This window comes from Armigeres subalbatus, chromosome 1, assembly GCF_024139115.2.
Source record: "Armigeres subalbatus isolate Guangzhou_Male chromosome 1, GZ_Asu_2, whole genome shotgun sequence".
NCBI lineage: Eukaryota > Metazoa > Arthropoda > Insecta > Diptera > Culicidae > Armigeres > Armigeres subalbatus.
Window position 1 is genome coordinate 307,013,932 of NC_085139.1, and position 19,545 is coordinate 307,033,476.

General features: G+C 41.5%; 1 protein-coding gene across 10 annotated transcripts in view; it reads left to right on the forward strand.

Annotated features, from left to right (window-relative positions):
* The first annotated feature begins 628 nt into the window (after nt 1-628).
* LOC134207886 (cyclic AMP response element-binding protein B) overlaps nt 629-19,545 on the forward strand; it is a 79,146-nt gene continuing 60,229 nt past the window's right edge. For 8 of the 10 annotated variants that reach the window (XM_062683888.1, XM_062683891.1, XM_062683894.1 and 5 more), the window contains exon 1: nt 13,610-14,078. The gene's annotated coding sequence lies outside the window, so the exon portion shown is untranslated. Of the gene's footprint in view, nt 800-13,609; nt 14,079-14,118; nt 14,398-19,545 lie in introns of those variants that run through there. The other 2 variants (XM_062683890.1, XM_062683889.1) reach the window with 2 other exon arrangements.

Consider the following 19,545-nt stretch of genomic DNA (forward strand, 5'->3'; position numbering starts at 1 on the left):
ACTATTTTTAATGTTTCCCAATTGTTAAGAAGAGGCGTTCTGTTTTACTTTTTCATTAATATTCTACAAAGTTGTATACTCATCAAAAGAATTTTCGACTGATTATTCAACAAATCGCGATTCATATAGGTAGCTGCCTAAATGTTAAATCAATCGTTGCATCGAAGGGCGTGTGGTTCACATGCGGGCATCCCGACTCCGACGTCCATAGCTCAAAACCAGTCTTGACGCATTTTACTTAAAATATGTTTTCATAAGGCTACATATTGAAACACATTTCGTTTTCTTGTTGCAAATTTCCATAAAGCATTTGATTGAAATTCCTACGTCTATTTGCCTCAGTGTAGTAACGTTTTACGTTTTTTTGTGACACATAGAAAGGCGATAGCTTCGCCCAGCGTCATTAGGTGATAATTAACAATACCAACAAGTGAATCTAATTGATTGACTGAATGATTGACAGACCCGACCTACTGAATGACAAATTGCCTGAAAAATAAACTGATTGCAATCAAATCTAAATTTAAATTTTGGACATCTCGCTTTCCCACTGTACATTTGGTTAGTCTCACTTACGGGCTACAATTACGCGACCGTTCGTACGCTACGGTGCGAACTGCTGGTCAGTTGTTAGTATCCGTCGATAGACACCGCGTATGGATGAGGTGAACCCGTGGGTACGTCAGCCAGCTCTCAACATCGCTTGGCCGTTGCTGTCGCCGCCGCGCTCCGTTCGATATCCGTCGTCGTGGTCGTTGTCGCAGCCATCGGCGTGTGTATGTTCGGTAACTTCTAGAGAGTGAGTAAAATATTGTACTTTTTACCCCCGTAGGCAAACTGTGACTCTATCGGAAAGGTGTGATTTATTCAAAGCATTAGGTATATATTTAATGGACCGAATTATGACTAATCTGACTGTTTCTGATGGGTTTCACAGCTCATAGCTGGGATAGAATTCATTTGTTTCTTCCGTGAATTCAGCCTACTTCGATGTTCAATATTTTGTAAACATTGTGATTGTTTACCGTGTTCTTCAAAACTAATTGAAACTTTAAGTGGGCAGTGCGATTTTTTTTCAAGATCGTCTTCGTCTAAAATTACGACAGCATTGGATGCGAGTAGCGCTGAATCCTTCGAGTTCACACGTTCAGCCCGAGAAGATCCATCGCGCGCGCTGCGTCTGTTTGATGACGTAATGCTCGCTCGGTGTCTTAAAAATACACACTTTTCAATGTCAATTGATGCCCTTTAGCGGAGAGTATAGTTAGTTAGTTAGTTAGGTGAGAGATTCTTCGCCTTGTCCCACGCCGCTGCCTACTGCGATCTTTGCGACTGCTGTGTCATCCACGTTCGCCTCGTCATGACGACGAAGACGATGGCCTACTGTGTAGATGATGTTGATGAAGATAGTGGCGAATGTTGCTGTCGCCAAAGGGTGGTGGGCTGGATGGGTGGTTTGTTAAGATTGTTGCCATATCGGGCGCTCACAGCTCGGTGGTTGGGTTTGGGTGATGTCTGGGGAATGGTAGAAAAAATTTCCGTAGATGAATTTTCCCGACAGTCGAGCGACAATTTTCCATTCTATGAAAATGAAGCGACCGAGCCTTATGTTCGCCAGTCTTGGCAAACGCAGCTGATGACGTCACCTATGATTACGTATGCTGCTGCTGCTTCCAACCAGTCGGTGGCTCATATACTAATACACACATAGAGATACACTTGGATATGCAATGGTTTATGTATTGAGGGGAACTGGATTCTCCCTGGTTCTTTTTATGCTTCGAAATGCGTTGTCGATTTGGATGAAGATGCTTAGCTGGGTTTTGGTGTGAGCATAAGCTGCATACCGCTACATGATACGCTTGGAAACAGTGGCAATAGTTGACTCTGGTGGACAGAATTCATCATTAAATTGTCAAGGCATTACCAAATGAAAAGTTACGTAACTGAATAAGGTCGTTTTCGTTTCCGAAAAAAATATTTTTTTTATATTATAGAGTCTTTGTCCGAATGATTTTTACTATTTAATAAAAAAAAATTCATTATTAAAATAAACTACTTTTAAATTACATTTGCAGACATGTATTTTGTATATTATGTGTCGTTGCGAAAGAGGACAACGGGTCGAGAGGTGTATGGGTAAATCTCTTGACAATGGTCAGGAAGTAGGAAATCAAAACTGTTCAACTACGTATCACGCAAGGCATTTTTCTCGTACTTCAGAACAATAAATCCTTTAAATTTTACTTTTTTTCATTGAAATTAATGACCAGCTTGACAAACTGCGGTGATGTCTGTATGTGAGTGCGTATGTATGTGTGTATGTATACAACTTTTTTTTAACTAAATATTGACCGATTTACTTACTTGATACTTGATGGGCTACAGCTCTTCGATGAACCTACGCCGAATGGAGTATCCTTCTCCACTGGACTCGATTCTGGGGCAATCGCTTCCATTTGCCCTGAACATTGAGCGCCCTCAGGTCCTCTTCAACTGCAAAAAGCCATCGTGTACGCGGCCTTCCACGAAGCCTGCGGCCTCTTCCTCTGCCGTGTTGAATAAGCTTAATAACATTCAGCCCTGTATACACCTGGTACAATTCGTGATTCATGCGGCGCCGCCAGATACCGCTCTCCTGTTTAAGGCTACCTTACACCTCGGGAAAATTTTCCGCCGGATTTTGGTCCCCGTGCATTTAAAATGTGGCCGGGATTTTGATTTTCCGTGTCCAAATCCCGAAAACATCGCATATGCAAAAATACATGGGGAAAAATCCGCGATCCACCTTTAGCGCCGAGTTTTGTCCGCAGCACCTTACGCTCAAAAGCTCCGATCAGCCTCCTTTAACGTCCATGTTTCATGGCCGTATAAAGCCACCGGAAGCATCAGAGTAGTATACAGCGCGAGTTTTGTTTTCGTTTGCAGACTACGGGACTTAAGCTGGTTACGAAGTCCGTAATAAGCCCTATTTGCAGCTGCAATACGCCTTTTCACCTCGCGGGTAACATCATTATCGCACGTCACTAATGTTCCAAGAAACACAAATTTTTCTACCACTTCAATTTTTTCAGCATCCAGCACCATTTCGCTACCACCACCACTAATGAACCCACGTTGATTGCCAGCGACCATGTACTTCGTTTTGCTGGTATTGATCGTGAGTCCAATCCTCGCTGTCTCCCTCTTAAAAGGCACAAAAGCCTCTTCCACGGCACGGCGATCAATCCCAATAATATCGATATCGTCCGCTAATCCCAGGAGCATATGCGATTTTGTGATAATGGTACCGCTTCTTTGCACACTAGCTCTCCTAATCGCTCCCTCGAGCGCTATATTGAACAGTAGATTCGAGAGTGCATCACCCTGCTTTAATCCATCTAAGTTAACAAATTACGTCGATATTTCATCCGCAACCCTTTCACTTGATTTCGATCCGTTCAACGTTATACGAATCAGACGTATCAGTTACGCCGGAAAACCATGTTCAGGCATAATTTGCCATAATTCATTCCGTTTCATTAAATCCTACGCCGCCTTGAAATCAATAAACAGATAATGTGTCTGCAAGTTGTACTCCCGGAATTTATCAAGGATTTGTCTCAGGGTAAACATTTGATCCGTCGTTCATCGACCCTCACGAAAACCTGCTTGGTATTCGCCGATGAAGGACTCTTCAAACGGTCTCAATCTGTTGAACAGAATACGGGACATAATTTTGTACGCCGAATTAAGGAGGGTTATTCCTCGGTAATTGGCGCATTCCAGTCTGTGCCCTTTCTTAAAGCTAGCAGGCATTTCCTCGTCTTCCCATATTTTCGACATAATGTCATCGTCTTCCCATATTTTCGACATAAATGCTCACTGCCATGCTTGAGAAGTTCAGTCGGGAGCTGATCCTTTCCCGCAGCCTTATTGTTTTTCAGCTCTTTAACAGCTTTTTTAACCTCATCTAGTGTAGGCGACTCCACAGCTTGTCCATCGTCGCTAATATTTATTCTGCTCACCGATGCACCGTCACTTCCACCATTCAACAAAGTCTCGAAGTGATGCTTCCACCTGGCAGCCACTTCGGTTTTATCAGTCAGCAAATTCCCTTGTTGGTCGTTGCACATGACGGGAGATGGCGCTGTCTTTCTCCGCACGCCATTGACAGACTCACAGAACCTCCGCATATCGTTCTGCTCCATTTTTTCCTGCGCCTCGCTAATCACTTGTTCTTCATATTCTTTCTTCTTCCTGCGGTGGATTCGTTTTTCGGCTGCTCTTGCTTCCTTGTACCGATCTCTATTCGATCGGGTACCCGACACTAACATCCGGCTTCTGGCAACGTTCTTCTCGTCTGTCACTCTCTGACACTCCACATCGAACCAACCCGTCCTGGGTCGCCTCTGTGCAGTGCCTATTTCTTCTCGTGCTGTTGTGCTCACCGCTCCATGGATCGACTCCCAAGTTGATGTTGATGACTCCCATAGATCGTTAACGTTGATTGTACTTATCCGTTCGTTGAGCTTCTGGCGGTACCCAGCCGATACTCCTTCCGCCGACAATCGCTGTGATCTTTCGTTCGATACAGTTGACAACCGTGATCGAATTTTACTGACAACGAGGTAGTGATCAGAGTCAATGTTCGGACCTCTGAATGTTCGCACATCGATAACATCCGAGTGTGCTTTCGGATATTCTTTCGTGCAAAGTAGGTGCTACTGATGGCCATTCCTATGGCAGAACTTGTGGGGACCAGAGCTCTGTTCTGCGCTCCTTCCTTGATGTCAACTCACCATTTTGCAGACCGATTTACAGGTTGCAATAAAAGGGAAATCATGTCCCCTTGTTTGCTATGCAAAATTGACCAGATCGGACTATGACCGCGATATGGAAGGAATGTCTAAAATAGGTTTAGGTAATGGCCGAATAGTTGAAATATGTTCGCAGTTGTGTTGGGCTTGCTTTCTCGGGGCGTTGAAGAAACGCAGAGACGAGGGGTTTATGATCTGTGTATATACAGAAGACTTGGGCATCCAATACATCTCGAAAGTGTTTGACTGCAGCATACATACCATATAGTTCGCGATCATATGTGCTAGCCGTTGAGGTTTCGGAAAAAATTCGAGTGCTTGACGGCCGGCTTCGTTGATTTGGTGTAGAACAGCGCCTACAGCCGTACCTGAGGCATCGACTTCAAGAGCGAGCGAGGAATCCACCGACGGGTGGCGAGCAGTGCGGCATCGGAGAGATCTTTTTTACACTTCTCGAACGCGTCTGTTGTACTAGTATTCCACACTTGATCTTCGGCGGCACAAGGTATGAAGCGACGATAAAAAAATTATTGCATCCAAAAACCGTTTCAGCTGTCGTGCAGTGGTAAGCTTCGGAAATGAGACCATTTTTGCGTAGTCGCTCGAATACGACTCTCAAATGTTGTTCGTGCTCAACCATGGTTTTCGAAGCGATGCAAAGATCGTCTATGTAAACCATGGTTGAAGACGAAATCCAAATCACCGAGAATCTCGTGTAGATCTCGTTGTAGGGTCTGGCCGGCGTTGCGAAGTCCAAACGTTATGTATTTGAATTCGATTGGTTATCGCGGTTTAGGAAGCGTGGTAAGCACGCTGAAGGTCTATATTCGAGAAGATGTGTTCACCATGCAAGATATTGGAAAAATCTTGTATGTGTGGGACCGGGTAGCGATCGAGAACGGTAATAGCATTCAAATTGCGGTAGTCGCCGCATGCTCTCCACTTGCCGTTTGCTTTTCGCATCATGTGAAGAGAACTTGCCCAACAGCTTTTCGATAGCTAGCAGTTTCTCTGTTCTACGAGGGATCGGAACTCGGCTTTTGCTTCGTTGAGTTTGACGATGGGCAGTCGACGGGGCTTGCAGAATATTGGGGGTCCCGTGGTGATAATTTGCTGCACTGTTTTAGTTTGGTTTGGTAGATGGTTCATGTTGAACACAGTGATATCATTGAATTCTTTAATCAGGTCGGCGAAAGCCATGTTAACGTCGTACGTTGAAATTAGAGGTTCGGTTGCGGTTCCGTCGAAGGTCCACGAGTAAACGTCTATGGTTAAACGCTTCGTACCGTAGCTTTTGATTGGACTGCCGTTGGCGGCAAACAGTTGATTTGTGCTGGTGGGCTGGAGCTGTTTTCGGGGCGAGGGAGGTAACACTGAAATGTCAGGAACTGCTTGGAGGTTTTCTCATCATGGACGTGAATTCGTTGAATTTTTGAAGACTGATACACACTGACACTGGATGTTGGGCTTGGCGATGGTGCGATGGTGGAGAAACACTTGGTTAATTGTTCCGTGGGCGAGTATACACGGGTAGCTTTCCGTCGAAAAAATAATGCACGGAACGTTTTCATTGTCACCTTTCTGCTTTTCATACTTTTGAGCTCTAATGCCATGCCGTAACTTTTCGTGTTACTCGAGTCACCGTTGCCATAATCATCACAAGCCTTTTGTGTTGACATTTGCAACCGCAGACAAGTGTAACGATGATTGGAATTCAAAAGACCCTTTTGATTTTGATTTTCGTCAATGTGACTTTTTATTGCTGAATGCATTAATTTCTGCCGTTCGCTGGGACGAATGTCTCTATGGGTGCAATATTAAAGAGGTCGTAACAAATTTCTACCAACGAGTGTATTCCATTGTCCGAGATGTCGCCCCGATGAAACAACGATGCCTACCTATGAGAAAAAAACAGCCTTGGTGGAACAGAGAGCTACAGCATCTCCGTAACCGTTTGCATAAAGCTAGGAAGCGATATTTCCGTTCGAGGGATGAACAACGCAAAGTTGAGCTGCGTGACATAGAGAGCAAATACAATTCTTTGCACGCGCAATGCTTTAGCGGCTATATTCATCGCACGGAAGAAAACTTTAAACGAGATTCAACATCATTCTGGTCGTTCGTAAGAAGTCGGAAACAGACGAGCGGAATCCCTCAACGAATTAGTTAGCACGAAGTTATTGCTGAAACAACGCTCGAATCAGCTAATTTGTTCTCGTCGTTCTTTCGAAGCGTGCTATGTAATAACCGATCACCTTCGTCTGAAGAGTCTTGAGCAGTTTGCCTCGATACGAATTGAGTATACCGCCTTTCAACCTTTTTCCGGAGGACGTGTCCAGTAAACTCTGAGGTATAAATGACTCCATGACTCCTGATCGTCTACCCCCGCTTTTTATCAAGAACTGTGCCGATTCACTGACTCTATCTGCGACTATTCTCTTTAATCGTTCTTTGACGGAAGGTATATTTCCTTGCATGGAAATCTGCTGACATCACTCCCGTACATAAAGCTGGCAGTTTGCACAACGTCGAAAATTACCGTGGAATCTCTATTTTGAGCTGTCTACCGAAGGTTTTTGAAAGCCTTATCCACAATACGCTTTACCCACAAGTGCATCATATTATTTCAGAATTTCAACATGGATTCGTGAAGAAACGTTCTACCACTACCAACCTGATGACATATGTGACTTCATTGGTGAAATCGCTTGATAAGCGACAGCAAGTCGATGCTATTCATATCGATTTTGACAAAGCGTTCGATGGAATGCCTCAATCTTTGGCAGTAGAAAAGCTGGACTAAATGGGTCTAGCTGGGTGCTTTCGTATCTTACGGAACGAAGCGCTTGCGTACGCATTGGCGAAACTAAGTCGGACTCTTTCCCTATCACATCTGGTGTGCTTCAAGGCAGTAATCTTGGCCCACTTCTTTTTGTATTGTTTGTCAACGATCTCTGCATTGCAGTTAAATCTCCAAAGCTAATGTTTGCCGATGACAATTCTTTCGTGTAGTGTCATCAGTTGCTGAGTACTATGCTATCTAAGCCGACATTGACACATTATTAAACTGGTGTAAGTTGAACGAAATGGAAGTAAATGTCAAGAAGTGTAATGCGATTTTATGATTTTATTTTGTCGAACAAGGAGTGCAACTATCTTCAACTATATGATGTCATCTGCCATCATCGCCCGCGCCAACACTGTCAAGGATCTTGGAGTACTACTGGATGAAAAACTCAATTTTGCTCAGCACATTGCAGTAACGACTGCAAAAGCATACGCAGTGCTTGGTTTCATAAAGCGCAATACACAGCAGTTCACCGACGTTTATAGTTTGAAGTCACTCTACTGTGCACATGTACGGAGCATTCTTGAATATGGTGTGCTGGTCTGGGCACCATATCAGGCGTTAACACTAACCGGATCGAACGAATTCTACGAAATTTCCTTCGTTTCGCTCTTTGCCTCCTGCCATGGAATGATCCCGTTCGTTTGCCACCATATGAGCATCGTTGCGCCTTGGTACATCTGCCAACTTTGGCTAGCAGGAGGATTCTCTGCAGCGCTTATTCGTGTTTGACATATTAAGCAGCAACTTCGACTGCTCGGAACTTTTGAACAACATCGATCTCAACGTTCCGGCTAGAAATACTCGAAGTGCAGAATTCCTTTGTCTTCCTGTTCATCGTACTGTTTTCGGGCAAAACAACCCTTTCAATGTTTGTTGTCGTCGTTTTAACGAAGTGTCTGAGAAATTTGATTTGAATTTGTCCAAGTTGATGTTTAGAAATAGGATTAGTGAATAGTTTTATCTGTCTGTGCGACCAGTTCGAAGACTAGTAGAAATAAATAAATAAATATTTTTGTGTTCAATAGCCTTTAATTTAACATCCAACTTTTTCTTGTACGCAATATTGAATACAAGCTCCATAGTAACGACGATCTGTAATTTTAAAAAGTTATGGAAAAATGAGTCGAATCGAACGGAGGCTTTTTGTTCCATCATATATGCAGTAACATTTTTATACTGTGTAGAGCACGTAGCCACAAATTCGAAAGGACACTGTCGATGCACTCTTGACCCCCAAAACGACGAATATCACTAAGAAGCACACTAGGTTTTTGATCACCAAGTACCATGCCGGATAACTAACTTGTTAGGCGTTGCATTTCCGATGCTTGGAAATGTTCTAGCACGGCTTCCTTTATCTTTTTTTGTAACGGTTATTCTCGGTGGATTCGAGCACAAGCCACAAGCTCACCGGTCCGATTATTATAAGCGAGGACAACCAGAGATAGAGATAGATAGAGTTGGATTGAAATCCAAAGGAGGGAGCCATAGAACAAGACACGTCGATACACAGTACGACTTCATCCGCGACCCACTGAGTCAAAGATTGCTGATGCACTGAAAAAAAAACCGTTATCTTCAAATCGTCGACATAAACAATACGAAATCCAGTTGGTAACAGTCGGCAAACATCGTTTATGAATAAATAAAACAGTAATAAGGTTAACTGTAAGGTTACTGTCCTGTGGTACTCCTGAATTGTTCGTAAAAAGTCAGATTGCACTGCACTAATTTTCACAGATAGCCGCCGATTTGTCAAATAAGATTGAAGCCAGCGTGTGAAGGATATCGGAGCTTCCAGTCGAACTATTTTTGATAACAAAATAAAATGATCAACTCAATCAAATGCAGTCTACAGGTCAGTGTAGACAGTATCGACTTGGTTTCCTTCCTCGATGTTTTTGACGTAAACTACGTCTAAGGGGAAGACTCGGATTCAGGGTGTAAAATGAAAATTTCCAAATTGAGGACCGTCACGAAATCATGTAAGATTTGTAACATCAATAGGTCCTTTATTTTCCAATGGATTTTAAAGATTTATATATCAATCAATTCGCAAACTCTCCACCAATTTGCCAGTAGTATCGAAACATTTGATTATCAACGATAAACTATTGAAATTTTTAGTTCTTTCATGCAACATGCATCTCCTATACAGCGCGTTTCAATCCTTTGTAATTGCCTACTTTTAGGGTATTATCAATTAATGAACTGGAGTGTATGAATGGGGTGCTCTAGCTGCTAGACAGTGGGGTCCCTACTCCCTCACAGAGTTTCAGGGCTACTAAAGCTGGGTAGTAGTGTCGGTGGGATGGTTCCTTCTCTTATATATAGAGTGGAATGATTGGTTCAGTGTTTTATATTTGGTTTTACGTAGTTTACGTCGAGCGGTCGTATTGTGTCGCCAGCACTAAATTGTATTCCGACTTCCGACTTTTTACTTCCGAACTTACTTCCGACATCATGAACGTCAGTACAAAATTTGAATTTGCTATCAAAACATTGTCGGAAGAGCTTTCGGAAGTGTGGAAATCGACTTCCGAACCTCAATTTGGTGCCAGCGACGTTGTCAGCGACAAAACAAACTCGATTTTGTGACAGATAACACCGTGCAGTGCTGCATATTTATTTTATTTTTCCGTGTGAATCTCGTCGGAAGTGCGCCTTGCTGCCAGTTCATCAGCGTCATATAAACAGTTTTGGTCTAAATGCACAATATCTAGTATACAACCCTATTTTTTATGCAGAACGACGAACATTGTTTATGTAGAACGACGAATAAGAAACACAGCATTCGGTAGACTAACTTATTTGTATTTCCTCTTTGCGTTCATGAACGACCAAAACTGCTTTGGGTTTCGTTTCGAGTTCATTTCAATTCGACGGGCGTAACGTCTGTAGAGACATCTCTCGCGCTTAGTTTCATAGGGGCATAACTGTATTGATCGATTTCTCTTAATCGATTTTATATTTTGTTAATAACTCAATTGTTTCAAAAGCTACAACCGTGATTATTGATTCTGGTGCAAGATACAATCATCCTTTATCAAATTAAACTATTGAATCATCGACAAACTAGCGCAATTCGGTACAATAATAAAAAGAAAACATCGACTAAGAGAAATCGATCAATACAGTTACGCCCCTATGAAACTAAGCGCGAGATCTGTTGTAAATTCGATACCTATTGCTAGTAGTGTTGAAAAGTTCCGGAATTCTCATTTTGGTGTACTTTCTTAACACATTGGATCTACGGCGCTTCAAATAACGCAAGGGATTGTTGGACCATGGTGGTTTTCTTCTAGAAATCGGGGCCGGAACATGGAAATGGAAAAGCTGATTAAGAGTACCGCCGTTGGGGGTGAAAATGGGCCAAATGGGGGTGAGAATGGGTCACTGTTTCAACTACATAGAATGCTTGTAGAATGGATTTAATGTATCTGAGGACAAGAAAACTGAATTATAAGAGACCTTTTTGAACGATTTTGTTATCCGACCTCCAGACTGTCGGTGAGGGCGCTGACCCATTCTCACCCCCAGACCCATTGTCACCCCCGACGACGGTACCAATGAAAATTTCCACGACACAGTCAACGTTTGGTGCGTTCGATAAAACTGTCCAGGAATATTCAGCTTCTTCAAGTTCAACGAGATGTCCACAGGAAACCGATGCTACGAGGGCAGGGTGGTACGGATGCTCTACAAGTGATTCGGCAGCTGCAAGTATCGAGCACTTGGGAATGGCCTCCGAATTTACGAATATCAAGTCCAAGATTCGATCGCTATAGTGCTTTAAACATAATTAATCTGCTTCATGTTAAGTATGGCAATGCCATCCAAAAAGCTGGCTTGCGAAAAGCTGCAGTTCGATGGATCAGCAAAATAGTAACCAGACGAGGATTGAACCCAGTTCAATTTTTTCTGATTAAAATCCCCAAATAAAAGATGACAATCTGCAGATTCCAAGGAGCTAGTACATTGAAGTCATTGACCAACTGCGAACAGTTTGGAATCCCGAACATTCTTTCGATATACTTGTCATCTATATCCGATTTCTGGCATCTCAGTTACTTCCTTCTTCTTGATGGTATCCAATAATTTCTTCTTCTTGATTCTAGTATCTAATTGAATTATTCTGTCTTCCTGATTTTACATCTTCCAACATTTTTTTCTGGTAAAATGGTGATTCCTTGTTGCGGGTCCCGGTACTGAGCCCTATGAGGGCGGACGCTGCATAAATTTTAATACCTTATAATTGCTTTTAAGCAACATAGAGGAGTAAGCGCTTGTTTAGGACCCAATAGGGCAGGCACAGTATGTTCTTGTTACTTTTTATTTTGACGTAGGATTTTACTATACTAGGTGTCATTTAGATTTTTGGAAATCGAGAGCGTTACGCTGAAAGGGAAGATTTTGAACGTTACTAGCGCCTTTATTTTTCGTTGGATTTGAAGATTTATATATCAATCGAATCGAACACTCTCCAGCAATTTATCAATGGCATTGAAACTTAAGATTATTAACGATAAGCTATAGGAAATTTTAATTCATGACAAAGCCAATAAAAAATTTATATATAACCAATCCCGTGCATTCCTAACACGGACATCAGAATGCAGTATGCCACGGGCCTTCGGGTCCACCGCAATATTTTCTTTGTGTATAAAAGAAGCTGTGCCTGCCGTGTGTGAGTCATTCCAGTTTGTGACAGCAGCGCGTACTGACGTGCTTTTTGCTCGCGCATTTTTTTCTCGTTCGTTCGCTGTGTTTACGTACACAGCATGCAGTCGCCAGCAGGAGAATATGCATGAAAGAAGAGGACGCATTTTTTTGTATTTCTATGCTTGATGATGCTCGGATGCAGTGGTGTCGGTTGCGATTGATACGATCGCCCATCGCATCGCTTGGAGTTCACGACTAGAGGCCGATGATGGCTGAAGCGGTGGTGGATGAAGCAGAATAAAATTAGTCCAGAGATATTTGGTCTGCTCATCCAAGGAAAGTTCTTGGTTCCATAATTCACATCTTTCCGGGATGGGAGTTGTTGTTTCCAATATCAATACCAATAATTAAACCCCATAAATTCAAAAGTTAAATGTAAATACCTTACGTTTATATAAGTCCTACGTCTACTCGCGGTTATGTTTAAACATTACCCATTGCTCTTATTTTTTCTTCAAGGGAAGGAACCAGAAAAGTATTTTAAGTCAATTTTGTTTTCAAAATAAAATACTGTAAGTTTGGGCTTCTAAAGGCTAACAAGGTACTGAATTATATCTTCTCCTGAACAACAACTTTCGTCTAGTTGATGCTGCTGATCCATTAGTTCAATACCTTGTCGTCATAATTGATTCTATAGTTTCTAATTCAATATATTGTTTTCGTTTATATGGCAGCAATTAGTAACGAAGACTCCAGATATTCCATTCGTTATGAATATAATATGGATAATTATTTCAATGATTTAATTTGACCGCTTTGTATCATCCTTCTAGTCCATTGTTCGCCGAGGGGTTCTCCAATGTTTCAGTCGGTTGTCCACAATTTACAAAAAAGTATGATATGAAAATAATAACGAAACATTCTTTAAAGCTTTCAATTTTTAATATTTTGTCTGAACTTCGTCCCAAAACTGATTGACTTACCCTTCGCCATTCTGTTGTTTTCGCATTTCGCATGTCTCCATTTCCCGTTCGAATCAAACTATACTAGCTTGGTGATGACTGTTTGGCTGTATTCGCGTATATTCCACATCGCATCGCTCTCACTCTCGCCCATCTCTCCCGCATTCCTACTGTGTAATGTCCGTGTGATGTGATACCCGATGCGGCGATTCCGTTCTCTCCTCGCTTCAGTGCGCTCACCACCATATTCGACGAGAGCGACGACGATGCGCGATGACGTTCGCCTGTACTGTCAAAAACAACCGCTCGCTAGTTTCGTTTGAGTGCTCACGACGAATATGACGAATTTTCGCTCGCTGTTTCCCCATCATCATCACCGCCGTCGTCGTTGCCGTTGATAACACAGTAACAGAGGAAAGGAATAATAGCAACAACAGCAGCTACCAGATTCATAGCAGAGACCTGCTGCTGTTGCTTTTGTTGTGATCGTAGTGTCGTCGTGGTGTGTACAGAGAGGAAGGTGCAAACACGCGGTCTTGCTTTGTGATAGAGGCTTGTTACGTATTGGACCCCTCGGGTGACGAAGTAGGCACCGAGGCCGGCTTAGTGCGCACTAATAGGTGGATTATTCGCTGTTAGCGTGTAAAGTGAGAGCGATGCTGTACATGTGTGGGAGCGCTCGCTTGGCTGTGTAGTGGTGAAAATTGTTGACGTGTGTACTTACCTACATCATTGGCGATATAGGAAAGTAATTTTTTGTGGATCGCGCTCGGTTTCGTAGTGACGGAGCAGTATACGTAAGAGGTATGTAATTTTTGTGTAAACTTTTTCGGTCGAAAAGTTTTTTTTTCTTCCACGGTGATCGTCCTAATACTTAGAGGGCCTTTTTTCGGTGTACTTGGCCCTGTGTGACGTGATGGGCTTCCGAAATTGATACTGATAGTGATGAAGAAGGTGTTATAGTGAATGTTTTGGTAGGAGGTTGCAGTATTTTCAGCAACCATTACCTGGTTCCTGGTGTAGTGTGATTCGTATGGAAGCAGTAGGCTACGGGAAAAGTTAAAATCAACAAGCAAAACTCATCGTAGTAGTCGAGAGCGCGATTGGAAAAAGCATCCAAGAGGTATCTACATCGCCAACCTGAAATAGGCAGAAATTGACACTCGCTCGTGTGGGATATGTAGTCTGTTTTGGTTCACGTAGGCTGTGTTTTCTCCGAAAACTTGAAACAAATCATTTGACAGCGCATTAAAATATAGTCCCGCGACATCGAATCGCAGCAAATGTCAAAATCCAGTTTGCGTGTCAACATCTCTTGTTCTTGCTATTCCATGGCTGGTAGCGATAGAGAAACAGGCCTTATTGATGGCCGGGCATATTCAACATCAAATAAAATGCCAAGGGATAATCCTTTTATAATGGGTTAGGAAGATTCAAAACCTGTAGTACAAGAAGACAGATGTATGCTTAAGGATTGATAAACATGGAGAAAATGCTTCTAAAAGTGTCGAAGAATGTTTACCAAAGAATTAAAACCGCAAGTGATGAACCTGATACAAAGTGTTCCACTGATAGGTTCTCGTGTCCAATAAAAACAAATTACTGCACGGTAATTCAAAGTGGTTCAATCAATGTTAATTGCCTATTTTCCGGATATTGGCTACCTGACAAGGACGTTAATTTCAATGTATGAAAACTCGATAAACATATGCAAAGTATGTGAATGATTTATTAAAAAAAATGTTCAGTGAATACCAAGTCGATTCTTTGAATCAGTGGCTCTACAGTGGGTGACATGAGACTCTACGCTTACAAACTGGGTGACTACCAGCCCTGCCATTCAAAATAATGGTTGTTTTCCTGTAAAACTCGATGGATACAGTCGCACCGTATCGAGCGAGGGCCTGGTCTGCAGCTACGTAATAATAGCAACCCTATAACCAGAGACCGGCGGAGTGAAAAACTGTAGAAATGGCAACGTATGAAAATGCATGAAATCGTGAAAATAACATTGGCAGCACTTGAACTTTTTGCTTGCTTCTTATGGAAGCAAAAAGTAAACAAGTCGAATTGGAACCGCTTTTGACGGTTCGATTGGAAACAAGATGGCGTCTTCGCCGATCTCTTATTCTAGTATTTCTACGTAATAAGATCAGTGCAGCAGTCGGTCAATCGTGTCGGATCCAGCGCGATAGAGACACATTTTGTTAGCAAACCACCTAATTGTATCGCATGGATCCCAAACAAACGGCGATGATAAATATGGCGCTATCACGAGCGCCTGGCTGCCGCACGCGTGACCCTGCACCGTGGTGTATTTGTGATTACGTATCGCTTGCTTGGTGGCCAATATTTATCTCAATTTCACTTCCCGGGAGTGTGAGTTGGGCCCACCGAAATACCCAGGAGACATGTGGCTGAATAATGTGAAGTAGGGTGGCACAACATCTTTACGTTGGTTCCGTAGGTCTTCTCAACAATATGTACTAATAGCAGAGTCGACTTGCAATTCCAGATTATGGTGGTTTACATTTTGGGCTTGATATTTTTCTTTTGTTGTAATTTAGAACGCAACGCGAGCTCCCGGAAGGATGAACCAAAGTTATGAGTTGAATTAAATGTGAATTCATTTTCGAATTGAATTGAGTTTGTCGACGGGTGCAGAATTATAGGGCATTGGCTACCGTTCCATTTCAATCCTGGGCATGTATCTAATCTGTGTCATATTCGCCGGATGGAGTGCTGGTCAGAACAATGTTGTAAATTATATATAACTGACCTTAGATGGGTCACCCTACTCTTTTTGCTATACATATTGCAATAGAAGTGGCCCTGACGGCCATACGGAATCCTCTCGTTCCTAGCATTCCAAAACGCTTTGCCGTGTCTTATCACTAGTGCAATGAGTATCCAATGAGTGCCGATCAATCAGATGAGATTACATGTACCTTAAAATAAGAGCTGTGCGCCCGCTGACGGTTTTATGGTCTTTGTTTTTGAAAAATTGGAAAAACCCATGGAAAATACGAAGAATTTCCCGTAAAATCTGAAAAATTACCCATGCAAATACTAGAGAATTTCGTGAGGAAATTCTCAACGATTTACGGTGGAACATCTAGACAATTTCTTGTTTAAATTTTGAAGTATTATTCGTGTAAATTTAAAAAAAACAATAAATTTCTCGTGGAAATCTCGAAGTAAACAATTTATCTTGGAAATTTCGAAGTGGTTTTGTAGAAATGCTGAAAAATGTTTCGTGAAAATTCCCGTGGATTTTTCAAAGAATTTTCCATTGAATAATTTCTCGTAGAAATTTCAAAGTATGTCCTGTGTTAATTCCAAAGAATTTCCCGTGGAAAATCTTTGGAATTTTATAATTCGGAATTTTCCTGAATATAATTAGGAATTGCCAGGGATAATACTTTTCAGAATTTTTAGGATACATTCTTTGAAACTTCCAGGGGGAATCTTAGAATTTTCCAGGGAAGATCCTGGAAAAACTTTCGAATTGCTAGCGAAAATTCTTTGGGAATTCAAAGGAAAATGATTGAAACCGATAAATTTCTTCTGGAAATTTCTAAGAATTACCCCGGTAAACCCCGAAGAATTTCTTTTGCAAATTTCGAAACATTTTCTATGAAATTTACGAAGCGTCTCCCCTGGAATAACCGGGGGAAATGAGTTGCGTTGGTAATGGAGTACTTCATAGATTGCACAAAAAGATATCTTTATCATTCTTACTTCAAATGCTCATGGAAAGTTATTTGAGAGTTAATACCAATTTAATTGAAGGCCTAAAATGACAAAGCATGAATACTAGACTGGCCCAGGATACAAAAAGTCGTCCTATTCTACGGGGCACCCCCCAGGATTTTGCCTTTGGGTAAGAAAATAATTCTCTGAAAATTTCAGCCTGGTCGGTTATTGCATAAGCTGGCGCAATTGATTTGAAATTAATATGGGGGTTTCAGCCGAAATATATGGGAAAATACACCTCTGTTACTATTTCGTAAAAGAAATTGGATGGAAGAGCCCGATTGAGCCCAGATTTGCAGGAAATGAAGTTAACCAATGAACAATTCGACATAAAATTCTACTATGATTAAATAAACTTTAAATTAGTTTTTAGCTGAATTATTTGGAGTTTGGTTAAGCACTTTGAAATTCATTAATTGCCTTGAAAACAAGCGCATTCTTCCCTCTCCCTTTTTCCTTTCTATTTCTTCATTCTTCTTCCTTTTACCTTCTTCATTCTTCCTTCTCTCTTTTCCTATTTCAATATGTTTTCCTTTTTCCTTCTTTCTTTTTTTCTCCTTCATTCTATCTTTTTCCTTATTTCTTCTTCCTTCTTCATTCTATCTTATTCCTTTTTTGTTATTCTTTTGTTTTGTTCTTTAATTAAATTCTTCCTTCCTCCCTACTTCTTGCTTCTTCCTTCTTCATCTCCCTTCTTCATTCTTTCTTCTTCCTTTTTCCTTCTGCCATCTCTCTTCTTTCGTATTCCTTATTTCTTTTTCTTTTTCTTCTGTCTTCTTACTTTCTTTTTTCTGTCTTTTTCTTTCTTCCTCATTTCTTTTTCGTTATTCTTTCTTTCTTTTTTCTTTATTTTTCTTCTTTCTTCTTTTTTTTTCATCTTCTTCTTTCATCTTTTTCTTCTTTTTCTTTCTTCTTCCTTATTCTTTCTTCCTTCTTCCTCCTTCCCTTTTCTTCCTTCCTTCTTCCTTTTTTTTCTTTTCCTGTTCCTCGAGCAAGATGCTGAAATTTTCGGCAGACTCAAGTAACAGGTGATGAATAGCTTTTTCGATTTGCTTGGATAATCCTGAGAGAAGGCTAGGATGAAAACTTTTGGGGGAGGAACGATCCTTCCCAGGCCTACCTTAGTTATTCCAGGACGATGGAAAGTAGCTGAGTCGGAGACACTGATTAAAGATCAGTGAAAGGTGCTCAAAAAACGGAGCAATCATGTGTTTGAACTCGAGATTAAGAATGTTATCGAAACTTGGGGCCTTCATGTTTTTCGATGATTTGATATATGCCGTCATTTCGCCAGCTGAGATCTCCAACTCCTCTGAGAAGTCGTTGGGAATAAGATGGATATTGTTAGCATGCTCGTTGGCGGCTGCTTGGTGTGGCCTGACGATCTTCTGTCCAAGATTATGTGAGCTGACGAAGTGACGACCTATTTCAGCGACCTTCTTTGCAGGAGTTATCAAGCGATCCTTTGAGCCATTATTGTCTACTGGGTTCAAAGGTGGAATGGGCCGAGGCTTGGATTTTAGTATTTTGGTCATTTTCCAGAACGGCTTAGCATAGTCTGGGAGAGTGCGGATCTTATTCGAGAAATCGTTATTTTTGAGGTCCACCATTCTGGCCTTGATAATGTTTGTAATTCGATTGCAGCGTGCCTTAAACTCAGGCAGTCCAGTATTCTAAAACTGCATGCGAGTGAGATTCCGCAATCGAATCAAATCTTTGGTGAGTGTATTGGTTAGGGTGTTGCTTACCCGGCCGCAGTCGACTCGATGATAGTTTCGACGGGCCAGCTGATGCCGATTAACCGAGGAGCCCACTTTCGCCACCACCGGATAGTGACCCGAGCAAAGGTTGAGAGCAAAACGATAACTTGTTTTGATGTTGTGAAATCGCCGAATATGATTACGGAACGAACTACACTTTCATGATTATGATCGAAAAACTCGGATTCTCTACCTAGCAGTAACATTACTTGAACAGATAATATGATTCACCTACTAGACCACCGTCTCATAAAAAAATTAGGCACTTTTGACTGACACATCAAATGATCATCTTCGCCTCAATGATCTTCTTCCCCCCCATATGACGGTACTTAATTTGATATCTTTTTGGTCGTTTTTACGGTTAAAATAACAAAATGTATAGCAGAAAAATCTTACTGTGACATCAAATCAAAAAATATTCCTGCTATCGATGAGAACAAATCCAAAACTAATTTTGATATTGGTTTCAGATAACAAAATATGTTAACAGTTTGATGAAAAGATCATACAATTTAGAAATCTACAGCAAAATGAGATCAAAATATGTAATCAGTCATGATGATTCATAATTGAAAACAAATTATGATTTCAATTTGATGTCAAAATCAAAATGTGTTATCTATATGCTCTCATTATGTTTTCAGACTTTGCTCGGGGAGTGCCTGGAACAGCGCCTTTTTTACTCGGGAAGTTGCAACACGTGAGAGTTTTGAGAGGATTCACAACAGCTAATCGATATAGAGAGACGCACT